This window comes from Leuciscus leuciscus, assembly GCF_965113295.1.
Source record: "Leuciscus leuciscus genome assembly, chromosome: 1".
Taxonomy (NCBI): domain Eukaryota; kingdom Metazoa; phylum Chordata; class Actinopteri; order Cypriniformes; family Leuciscidae; genus Leuciscus; species Leuciscus leuciscus.
The window spans coordinates 58,621,787-58,633,863 of record NC_138725.1 but is presented as its reverse complement, the minus strand read 5'-3'; the positions used below and the strand labels follow the sequence as shown (position 1 = coordinate 58,633,863).

The 12,077-nt window shown below is 37.2% G+C and overlaps 1 protein-coding gene across 3 annotated transcripts in view; it reads left to right on the top strand.

The window, feature by feature from the left end:
- spop (speckle type BTB/POZ protein) overlaps window positions 1-12,077 on the top strand; it is an 80,869-nt gene that overhangs the window by 16,292 nt on the left and 52,500 nt on the right. For 2 of the 3 annotated variants that reach the window (XM_082184121.1, XM_082184122.1), the window contains exon 2: window positions 4,952-5,091. The gene's annotated coding sequence lies outside the window, so the exon portion shown is untranslated. Of the gene's footprint in view, window positions 1-4,951; window positions 5,092-5,574; window positions 5,671-12,077 lie in introns of all 3 variants that reach the window. The other variant, XM_082184123.1, reaches the window with a different exon arrangement.

Sequence of the window (12,077 nt, the reverse complement as noted above, 5' to 3'; positions counted from 1 at the left end):
TTTTTATGCTTCCATTTTTATTCAGCTCACTCTTTCACTTTGTTTCTCTTCTGTCTTTTCTACTTCTCTCTTTATCGCCGGTTCTCTGTCTTTCCATCTCTCCTAGCAGTAGATTGCCGTCCGGTGCTGAGTTGATCATCTGTCTCTTTCACTCTCTCACTTCATCTCTCTCACTCTCATCTCTTGTGCTCACATTCATTCTTTAACTACTGAAGCACCTTTTGGCGATTATTTAATTCAATTGTTGGGTCTGATATTGATTAATCTGCATGTGATGTATAAACCTGAATTGGCTTTTAACATTGATCTACTTTCAGTTTTTATATGCCTCCATGTTTGGAATATTTGTGAATATATATATATATATATATATATATATATATATATATATATATATATATATATTTATTTATATATATATATATTATTTTTTTTTTTTGCTTTCTCAACAAGGAAGTGTGTGCTTTGAAAAGATCTGTGTATGTGCAGTTTGTGAGAAGGACATCAGGAAACTATTCTTTATCTCCATCTATCCATCATCAGATGAAGGGACTTGTTTCTTTTCTCTTTGCAGTAAAGGTGTGAAAATCAATAGTATTGTGATTCTTATGCAGTGCTGAATAGATGCTCTCAGGCTGAGTATCAATTTTAATTATTATTGTGCTAGTCAAGGAATTGACTTTCTAAAGCTCATTAGATGGCATAATAATGTTCTTCAATTAGAGCGCAGAGGTGAGAATCCTGTGAAGCGTATTACAGCTGCACAGGTTTGAAATGCCCCTTCTGCTTCTTCCCATCGAATGTGTTCACTTTGTTATGGGAAGGACAACTGACAGTTTAATGGCATCATATTTGAAAGTCATAGTTGCCCCCCAAAACTGAAAATGTCACCATTTACTCACCCTCATGTTATTCCAAAACCCATATTACTTTATATCTTTCATGAAGAATAAAATGTGAAAGACTTGGAATATAACACACAAGTAATTTTGTGTGTGCTCCACAGCATCTTTTCCATTCACATTTATTTATATAGAAAGGAACGGAGTGAACATTCTTCAAAAAAAAATTTTTTTTATCCAGAGAAGAAAGTCATACAGGTTTGGAATGACAAGTGTTTGGAATGACAAGTGTTTGCAATTTTCATATATAGGTGAACTATCAATGAAAGAGAAATGAAATCGCAAGGAATAATTTCATTTTGAAACTGATTAAATTAATATATTTTGTGATGGAACGACTGTCTCCCCTTATTGTCACCACCTCGCCCCTTTAATCGTCGCCCTTCTCCAGGTTCCTAGCAGGAGAGGGTGAGAAAGAGAAGTAGGGCGCGATAACAACCAGGACATGGCGGCGCGTGATGAGGCACACCTGAATCAAATGGAGCCCCGTCACCGCCGCTGTTAAATGCCGAGAGACCGGTGTCTTCCCAGGTGCGTGCACACTGGTGTCTTTGTGGTTCCAGGAAGGGGAGTATGAGGGATTCCCGCACAGCCATATGGGCTGAGTCGCCGGACCCGTGGTCTGGATGGGAAGCACATGTTTGCGCCGACGGGCTAGGGTGCCCTCATGCGCCGCGACCTCAGGGAAGATGAGCTGTTGAGGAGGAGCCATCGCGCCTCGCTAAAAAAAAAAAATCATATCTCTGTTTTTTTTGGTTGAATGGCTATGTACGGTATACATCCCAGTATTTTCTACGTTTTTCTATTTTGATAAGAAAATCTGTATTTAATTTAAAACATGTTATTTCACATCATGCCAAATGATGTCCTACAGACAATGTTCATTCTGACATTGTAACATTACAATCTAAAAACAAAAATTAGTTTTTTTTTAAATTCACCTTAAAAAAAAAAAATGAAAAAAAAAATAAAGCACAGACCATTATACCCCATTATAATAGTCACTTTCATAAAAATACACTTTTGGCAAATTTATTGTCCAACAACAAATATTTGAGCAATATACATTTTAGTAAGGATTATTGCATTCCATCTGTTTGGCGTGCATCCGTGCGACAGCGCTCATTCATGGAAGTCTGTGAATTTTAGCAGAGATTCGCTTGCAGTACGCGCATCCTCTCCTGACAGCAAAATGGAAATATTTGCAAGACTTTCTAACGTTTACAGAATACAGATGGAGAATAAACCTTTGAAATGTAAGTTATGCACTGAGGAAAGCACCACATCTCAAACGGATTAAACAGTGCAAGTGTCTGTCAGCACACATGTATCTCAGAGCATTTGACAGGGCAAGCCACTTAAAACTATAGGCCCTACGTGTTAACTATATCTCGCCAGTTATTTTGAAGCCCTTAATAAAGCATGGCTCATGTTTTGGATTATAAACCTTCCCTGGTCCTCTGCTATTCTTCAGATGTACTATAGATCAATATAAATGCAATTGCCTCATTCCATATAGTTTATAAAAAAAAAGATATATCGTACAAACTCAGTATACCGCTCAGCCCTACCCCTCGCGCCCCGGACCAGACAGAGGGGAGCTCGTGCAAATGCCGGACCTCACCCCCTTACCTGGACCCATCCTGCTGCAGTTGAAGCTTTTGCTCCAATGCGTTGGAGTTCAATGACATGAGTCAAAGGGGCTTAATTCAGTCATCAGTTAGTGCGTCATGTGACCAATAATCTCTCACTTTACACCTACACCTGCTGTACTAGACCGGACACACACACATTCTTCTAGTTGACGGGATAGTGAATCCAGCCCTCAGTACTGCCGTGAGCAGGTTTTTTAGATGATAATGGCGTTAAGCTGAGGAGATTTGGGCTTCCCTGGGAGTGTAGAGCAGTTAGAGCCCAGATTGTGTTTGAAGTCATGTCTAGGGGATGATGGGATTGATTTCTGAACTGGTCTGAGTCCTTCAGCGCTTCAGACTGATCAACTCTCCTTGAGCGGTTCCTCCTCCTTAATACCTGACTGTCCAGCGCTTTGTGAAGACTCTTTTTTTTTTTTTTTTTTTTTTGCTGTGGGCTGATTTCATGATGGAGAAAAACATGTAAACAGTTTGTACTCAGTCAAGAAGGTTATTATTATAGATTGTATTTTGATTCTGTTATATAATACTACTTTTACAGTTAAGTGAACTGCAGCTGTTTTTGCAGACTTCATTTATGAATAATCTTGTCTTTTGGTTTGCGTCCAAATTACACATAACATTTTTAATTGGAATGATACAGTGCTTGCTTAATTATGTATGTGTATGTATATATATGCATGTATGTATGTATAGATATAGATATATAGTGCGTGCAGAATTATTAGGCACGTTGATTTTCTGAGCATATTTTTTTTCCAGGCACATTTGACCAATTCCAAACCACATTAATCATAATAACTACAATTAATTGTGTATTTAATCATTTATACGTGATATATAATTGTTCATGAAGGCTGGAAATGAAAAACGCCTTTTATTCAGGTGTGTATAATTATTAGGCACTTTTTCTTTTACAGATAAAATAAGCCAAAAAAAGAGATTTAATTCAGACTGAAAAGTCAAAAATTATTAAATGCCCATGAGAAGAATGCAATACTAATGCAATACTAGAAATTGCAGTTAAGGCATGACCATTGGACAGTGAAATGCTCATTGGGTCAGACAAAAACAGGTGGAGAAGAAATTACACATGTTAACTTTAAAAGAATTAAGAATTAAGTGTGAAACCATCAGGAACCCTTTAGTCTTCAGCGCCACCATTTTCCAGAACTGCGACCTACCTGGAGTCTCCAGAAGTGCAAGGTGTCAGGATCTCAGAGACTTGGGTTAGGTAAAGAATCCTAACTATGTATGTAAAAAATGTACCCCCACTTAATAAGAATCGCAAGCTGAAGAATTCATCTTCCAGAATACGTTTTAATAAGTTTTGGGAGTTTATTTTTAGTCCATGTCCTACCCTGATGTCCGTTTTGCAGAGATGTACTAAAAATGTACTCCCAAAACTTACTGTCAGATTCTGGAAGATGAATTCTTCAAACAGTGGTAGAAGAGGATGTGGTGCTGGTCCTTCAAGAGTCACTCTCAATCTGTCTGTCTATAAAGCCTATACATTTTTTTTATATATTTCTTCATGTATTTTACTACACTTCAGCTTGTGATTCTTATTAAGTGGGGGTCATTTTTTAGGATTCTTTACCTAACCCAAGTCTCTGAGATCCTGACACCTTGCACTTCTAGAGACTCCAGGTTGGTTGCCGTTCTGGAAAACAGTGGCGCTGGAGACTTAAGGGTTCCTGATGGTTTCACACTTAATTCTTCATCTTAATTCTTCATTCTTTTAAAGTTGACATGTGTCATTTCTTCTCCACCTGTTTTTGTCTGACCCTGCTGACTCAATGAGTATTTCACTTTCCAATGGCCATGCCTTAACTGCAATCTCTAGTATTGCATTAGTATTGCATCCTTCTCATGGGGATTTAATCATTTTTTACTTTTAAGTCTGAATTAAATCTCTTTTTTGGCTTATTTTATCTGTAAAAGAAAACTTGCCTAATAATTATGCACACCTGAATATAAGGCGTTTTTATTTCCAGCCTTCATGAACAATTATATATCACTTATAAATGATTAAATACAAAATTAATAGTAGTTATTACGATTAATGTGGTTTGGAATTGGTCAAATGTGGCAAAAAAAAAAAAAGATCAGAAAATCAACGTGCCATATACATTCATATATACATATATACACACACACACATACACATATACATACACATATACATACACATATACATACACATATACATATATATAATATATAAAATATATATATATAACCATGCTATAAAATTATACTTTTTCTTTAAGTTATATATAGAAAAAAAAATTATACCATGCTATGAAATAGTTTTGTTATAGTTCCATTTAGCTGTACTCTCGTTCTTTGACATTTTTCTGACTTCACACCATTCTCTTCTGCCTCTTTTCTCAGATCTCTTTCTGGACACACAATTTTACAGTAAATCAAACGCATAGAGGCACGCCACATAATCCGCGAGGCTGAAAACTTCTGACGGAGAGCGTGAGAAACGGCTGCCACGTGATGCCACATCTCTGCCTCGTCACCAATAGGTAAGAAACATCTGTGTGGTGGGTAAAAAGCTTGGCAGACCCATTTTGTACTTTTTGTATAATGCACATGTATTTTGTTTTGTGTGAAGCTTTGATTCAACTCAGGGTCACTTGCACTATAAGCTGCATGACACATGATGGGAGTGATTCAGATAGGGGAAATAGAGTGGTTTAGGGAAGAACAAGAAGAGAAATAAAATGTGCCTTTTTAATGGGAAGAGATGGACATTAAGATTTTGCAGAGATGTGAAGTGGAGGCAAAAAGAAAGAGTAACCGGAGTCAAAAGGTGAAGGCTTGGTGCTGAAGGATGCAGATTTGAGCATCTTGATGACAATGGGGCAATGAAAGCGAAATTTTTACAGCTAATAATGGACTGCGGAGTGCTAAAAAAAACACTATGTGGAAATGGAGGGAAAAATCTTGAATAACACGTGAAAAGTTCTGTGAAGGATATAATGTGTTTTAAATCTGTTTTCTGCCAGACCACGTACCCATATCCAAGAGGTGAAGGACTCTCATTGAGCTCAGACAGACTCATCTGCTAACTTAAAACACACCAACACACATCTCTCTCTCAGGTGCGTGTAGTACGGATGACCCTGTGGTGATCACAGGCTTGAGTGCATTACTACTGACAGGATAATTAGCTGTTCATGACCTCGTGTCTGTTTTTATCCCCGTCTCTGTTCTCTACATCTTTTTCAGCATTACCCTATGGCTCTTTTATCTCTTAAGAGAGGCACACTGTCTCTGTCTTTCTCTCCCTGTCTGTAGTTGATGACTGTTCAGGTTTTTGTACATGTGTGAATTGGTCGTATCGAGCTAATCCAGATTAAATGAACCTTTCTTTGCTAATCTGTTTCTTTGTTAATCTGAATCTTAGCAAACAAACTGTATATTCCTATCTCCTTACACTAACCCTACCCCTAAATCTACCCATCACAGAAAACTTTCTGCATTTTTACATTTTCAAAAAAACTAATTCTGTATGATTTATAAGCTTGTTTCCTCATGGGGACCTCAATTTAAGTCCCCACGGTGACACGAGTCCCCATGAGTCATTGTGCATTCCACACACACACACACACACACACACACACACACACACACACACACACACACACACACACACACACACACACACACACACACACACACACACACACACACACACACACAAGAATGTTAGTCTGACCCACAGTGATTTAAGTGTTGATTTATTGAAATCAAAGATATATAAACTATCTACTATGTTATTGTTCATATCTAGTTTGTTTCAGATTATTGTGTTTTAGAAATAAAACCAATTGAGAAATTTTGTAGTATTCTTTTTAGATGATATTATGCTTCTATTATTATGTGGTTTAACATTTTTGTAAACTTCAGTCTGATGTAATGAAACTGTAGTAAGGTAGTGAAAGCATGTTGATTACTGGCATTGAGGCCAATGCATGTAGAACTTGAAAGTGGATGTTAGAGCAATTTTTTTTTTTATTCCTTTTGCTGGGTGTTTTTTGCACCAAAGCAGTTGTAATTTAGTTGTACATTTCCACCCTCTCTCTGATGTTTAGTTTTAAACAGTTTTTGTTATTGTACCTTTTGAAAACTTCAGTATGTACACTAATTTTTAAAAGTTTGGGGTCGATAAGTTTATACATTTTTTTTTTTTAAGTATTTTATGCTCATGAAGGCTGTGTTTATTTGATCAGAAATACAGTAGAAGTAGTAATACTGTGAAATTTTATTACAATATACAAAAACTTTCAGCATCATTACTCCAGTCTTCAGTGGCACATGATCCTTCAGAAATCATTCTATTAATATTTGGTGGTCAAGAAACATTTCTTATCAGTTAAAAAAAAACCGTTGTAATGCCTAATATTTTGATGGAAACCGTGATGCAGTATTCTCAAAGGCCTGTTCATACCAGGAACTATGAAGATAACTACTGTAGATTAGCGTCCAGTGGACGATATCTTTGTTTATTCCAAGTGCGTGCTTGTCTGTCACTTTAAATGCTCGAGCTTGTTACAGCAGGATGGATTCTGATTGGCTGTCAATGTTCTTATTGTTCATCAGCTGGATAAAATCGCTCTGAAAGTGATTACAACTATATTGTTTCTCTGTGCCGTCATCATTAGGGGTTCAAGCATGAAATGCTGAAACCCTATTGTAATTGTAAGGATTTGTAAAACGCATCGTGCAGGCCAAACCGTAAGGCCTAGAGACGTGAAACCTGGCCAGATGGTAGGCCTCAATTTGTGGTCAGAGTATGACCCCGATTGGCCCATAGGTGGCGCTACACCAACCAAAAGTTCAAAATTGCTCATAACTCTTAGATCGTTTGTCCCAGGATCAAGTGTATTATATCGTTGGAATCCGTGGCTCACGGCGGACAAAATGGCTATCTCCGATTTGCTTGCCCTTCCGGCGCCAATTTCGAGTAAATTGCATTTTTTTGAAAAACCTATTTTTGCGAACTTCTCCTAGGTTTTTGGCCCGATCGGAACCAAACCACTGCAAGAATATTCTCTGGAGTCTGACAATCAATAATCATCCCAAAAATTCAAAATTTTAATTAACGGTCGATAAGGGGAACCAAAATATTTGATGGCACCAGGGCCACTTTTACTAAAATGGTTATAAATTGTGAACGGAAAGAGATTTTTTTGCTAAACTTGGGATACATCTTCCTGAGCTCAATCTGAGATCACTTGAAAAAAATCGCAACAATTGGCCACTTGGTGGCACTATAAAACGGTTATAACTTGTGAACGGAAAGAGATATTTTCACAAAACTTGGGACACATGTTCATGAGCTCATTCTGAGGTCACGTGAAAAAAAAATCATGACAATTGACCACTTGGTGGCACTATAAAATGGTTATAACTTGTGAGCGGAAAGAGATATTTTCGCTAAACTTGGGACACATGTTCATAAGCTCAATATGAGTTGACATGAAAAAAATCGTGACAATTGGCCACTTGGTGGCGCTATAACAGTGAAAAAAAATCATGAAAATAACTATAAGCGCACCCAACTGTTAGTCTACTGAAAATTGGCACGCAGTGTCTTTGTCCAGGGTGCCATGATAGTCTATGAGAACATTGGTGTATCTAAAAAAACTCAGTATACGTCATTGGCACAATGCCTTGAAGGAGCAGAAGTTTCAAGCCGGTGTTTTTTCACAGGAGTGACCTCCTAAGACTCCTGAATCCTTGCCGAGTCCAACAATACCAAACATGCCAGGTTTCGCCTTATGGTTTTTGTAAGTGTCATTTAGAGCTTTAAAAAATTGTGGTTATCTTCAAAGCCGTTAGTCCGATCGAGACAACAACAAAAAAACAAAGGAAATTTGAAAACATAGGTAAATAGGTAAACAATAACGGCAAAATGTTAAAAGTATGATAGGAACTGACAAAAAAATGAATTAAATCCAATCAATTTCACCCATGGATCATTTTGATGCTCTCACATGTTTGAAACAAACAATGATGGATTGTGATGAAATTTGTTTTGAATTGGGACTGGCGAATCCCCGTCCATACTGTCAATGACCATTCGCAAAGACCCGCCCACTTTGGTTACTGTTGCTATGTCTGACAGGCGACGCCACTCTCACACCACACCAAGTTCTCACGCAGTGAAAAATACATTGCGGATCAGAGAGGAGACTGCGCGCTGACAGACAAGTACTTTTGATATGAAACAAATGGCGCTTTTCCACTACACAGTACCAGCTCGCCTCGACTCGACTCGGCTTTGTTTGGTTTTCCACTGTATAAAAGTTGTACCTGTACCTGCTTCCAGGTACTTTTTTTCGTACCACCTCCGGCGAGGTTCTAAGCGAGCTGAGGCGATACTAAAATGTGACGTGAAAACACGGCAGACTGCTGATTGGTCAGAGAGAATCGTCACTATTCACTGCGTCATCATTGCATGCGCCAGACGGAGTATCCTGAATAAAAAACAGCAAAAACAAAAACATCCAAAAACAGCATACACTCGATTTCCTCCATTGTCCTGTGTGTGTGGCAGCGGATGTATCTCGCGTAGAAGATTAAGTCACGGCAGTTTCCTGCGGCGTCGCTATGACGACCAGGTACTATCTGCAATGGAAAACGGAGCGAAAAGCGAGCCGAGCCGAGTCGAGTTGAGTTGAGCTGGTACTGGTAATGGAAAAGCGCCAAAACCTTTCAAATGTAGTCATTTTTTTTTTGTTGACATTTTAACAATAAATACCGTTTTGTGACTCTTTAATTTGTCTGACAGATCGCTGTAGACTTTAGGCTCAGTTAAAGCTGCTCTCTTCCTTCTAGTTAATTTATAGCATTAAAATAAACATGAATGAACATAAAAGGAATGTTGTTTTAAAGTGCTAAGACATCAGTACACTTTGTTTTTCAAATTTAAATCCTCCAATGTTAATCTACTAACTCTCCTGACTGCTTTGTGGGACAAAATGGCGGATTATGATTAGTCAGATCACCTGTCAATCAAATGACTTTTTCATCTATGATGGCAGTTGTTAAATGCTTGCTAAATAAAACGTAATGTCTTTTGATGCTTGTGTGCTTAAAGGCCTTAACTGCTTGAACCCCGATAAATGCTGCTTGCAGCTTTAATTATAGTTGTGGTGTGAACTCTCCTATTTTTTAATATTGAGAATGATTTTTAGAACTAGGCTATATCTTTTTAGTAATCTTTATAGTTATCGTCCTTAGTGTGATAAAGGATGATTAGAAAGTTTAAAAGAATAATTTTTTTTTTTTTTTAAGTAACATTGTCATACAAATGTCTTTACTGTCACTTTTTATCAATTAAATGCATCCTTGCTAAAAAGTATTAATAAAAAAAAAGAAAAAGAAAAAAAGAACTACTGACGCCAAACTTTTCTTTTGAGCGGTAGTGTAAATGATCTTTTTTTATGATTGGCTGATCTGTGCATATGTTTAGATTCAGACGTCCTCCCGGGTGTACAGTGGAATCCCTGAGGGTGAAAAGTCAGTTTGTTTGCAGTGACGGAAATCCTCTGTTGAAGATCCATTTGCACGTTACAGCACTCAACCAAATTTAAACACTGACTTCCCTGTTATTTAAGAGGCGTAAACACATTCAGTGTAAAATCCTCCCGGTTTCAGATGTTGCCTGATACAAAGGCTGTTGAGAGGCGAAAGTCTCACGCTTCATCTCTTACCGTGCCTCACATCCTGCTTTTTTAAAATATAAATTACCATTCGCCAGCTTATTTAATTCTTTGAATTTTATTCTCTTTCACGTTCTTGTGTGCGCACATGGGCACTAGATGTAGAATATTCAGTGGGATGTGCCTGCATCAGGTAATTGGATGGCGTAGTGTCACTGGGGCTCAGTTTAAAGCCACATGCAGATTCCGCAACGCCACAATCCGCCACAATCCTACACACTCTATCACACAAACTCATACATTTACTCAGTAGGGGTGAAACTATTCACATACGAAAGAAGCAGCATATGGTTTGCCACCCACGGTTCAGCACGTGTTTGAACCACGGTTCATCTTGTTTAATGATGTTTCAGAAAATATAAATACATTTATATGAGGTTTTTGTCAATTTTGAAAGGTAGTTATGGTATTCAGCATACACCTAGCAAGAAAAAGAAACTACAAAACATGTCAAATAGACTTGACAGATATGAGTGTACTTTATACAACTTGTCTGTGCCCGTATGCACGCCCTGTCTCACTCAGACTCACATAGTAGCATTGGTCTGGGGAAAAAAAACTCACAGGTCTCACAGATATGCTTGTTCACAGTAACAATTCGTCCTGCAATTACTAAATTTGTTATTTATTATTGCATATTATTACTGATTTGCATTACTTAACCTGAACAAAACCTTAAAGATGGTAAACAAGTCTTTTCACTTGCAAAGATTTTCAAGCAGAATAGTTTCTGTGCTTGTATTGGATAGATCTCTTGTTTTGAAACACCTCTCTGATACTTAAAGGAGTAGTTCACTTTAAAATGAAAATTAGCCCATGATTTACTCACCCTCAAGCCATCCTAAGTGTATATGACTTTCTTCTTTCAGACGAATACAATCGGAGTTATATTAATAAACACCCTGATGGTTTTGAGCTTTATAATGGCAGTGGATTGCAACCATCAGATTGAATCTCAAAAAAGTGTGTCCATTCATTATAAAAGTGCTCCACACGGCTCTGGGGGGTTAATAAAGCATCAGGGTGTTTATTAATATAACTCCGATTGACTCATTCATGCATGTTTTATAAATTGTTTACTCGAGTCTATGGTAGAAAAGATCTGTCACTACTTTAAGGACAGAAATTGCTAGAAATATAAATATTCTGGTTACTATTCCTCCCTAATGATTCCATTTCCGTAATGGTTTCATTCATCTATTCTTTTAATACTTTTGAGGAATAAATATTTGAGAATAAAACATCATTTTTTGACCTACTAAAATAAAACGGCTCAAAATATGAATTTGTTTAAGGCATCAGATTGCAGTCGTTCTGAACTGTTTATGTGGGGTTTTTTTGGTCACAGATTCAGTTTTATGGAAGTAAAATAATGTCAAATGTTTTTGAAATAAAAAGCCTGTTGAATTGCACTACTTGATGCTCTACTTGATACCATGCTTGCATTTTAATGCATTGTATTTTTAGTGCTTACATTTTTATGGGCTGAAATTCAACATGGTTGAATATTTAAGCTGTGAATATTTCAATTAAAAACATTTCAAACACCTTTTCATTATTAAAAATTCAATAATCCATATTCACCTTTCATATTTCACTTCCAAAATATTCAAACTGTTTAAAAATACAACCAATAATATTCAACAGGCAATTTTTGGTCCATTTTATTTCGCTTTGCAAATTCGCTTCCACAAATTCAGTGGTTCAAATTCGACAGTAAATTCAACATTGACGTCCAGGAACTGCAGGAAAAGCAGTAGATTGCCGAGCACACTCTC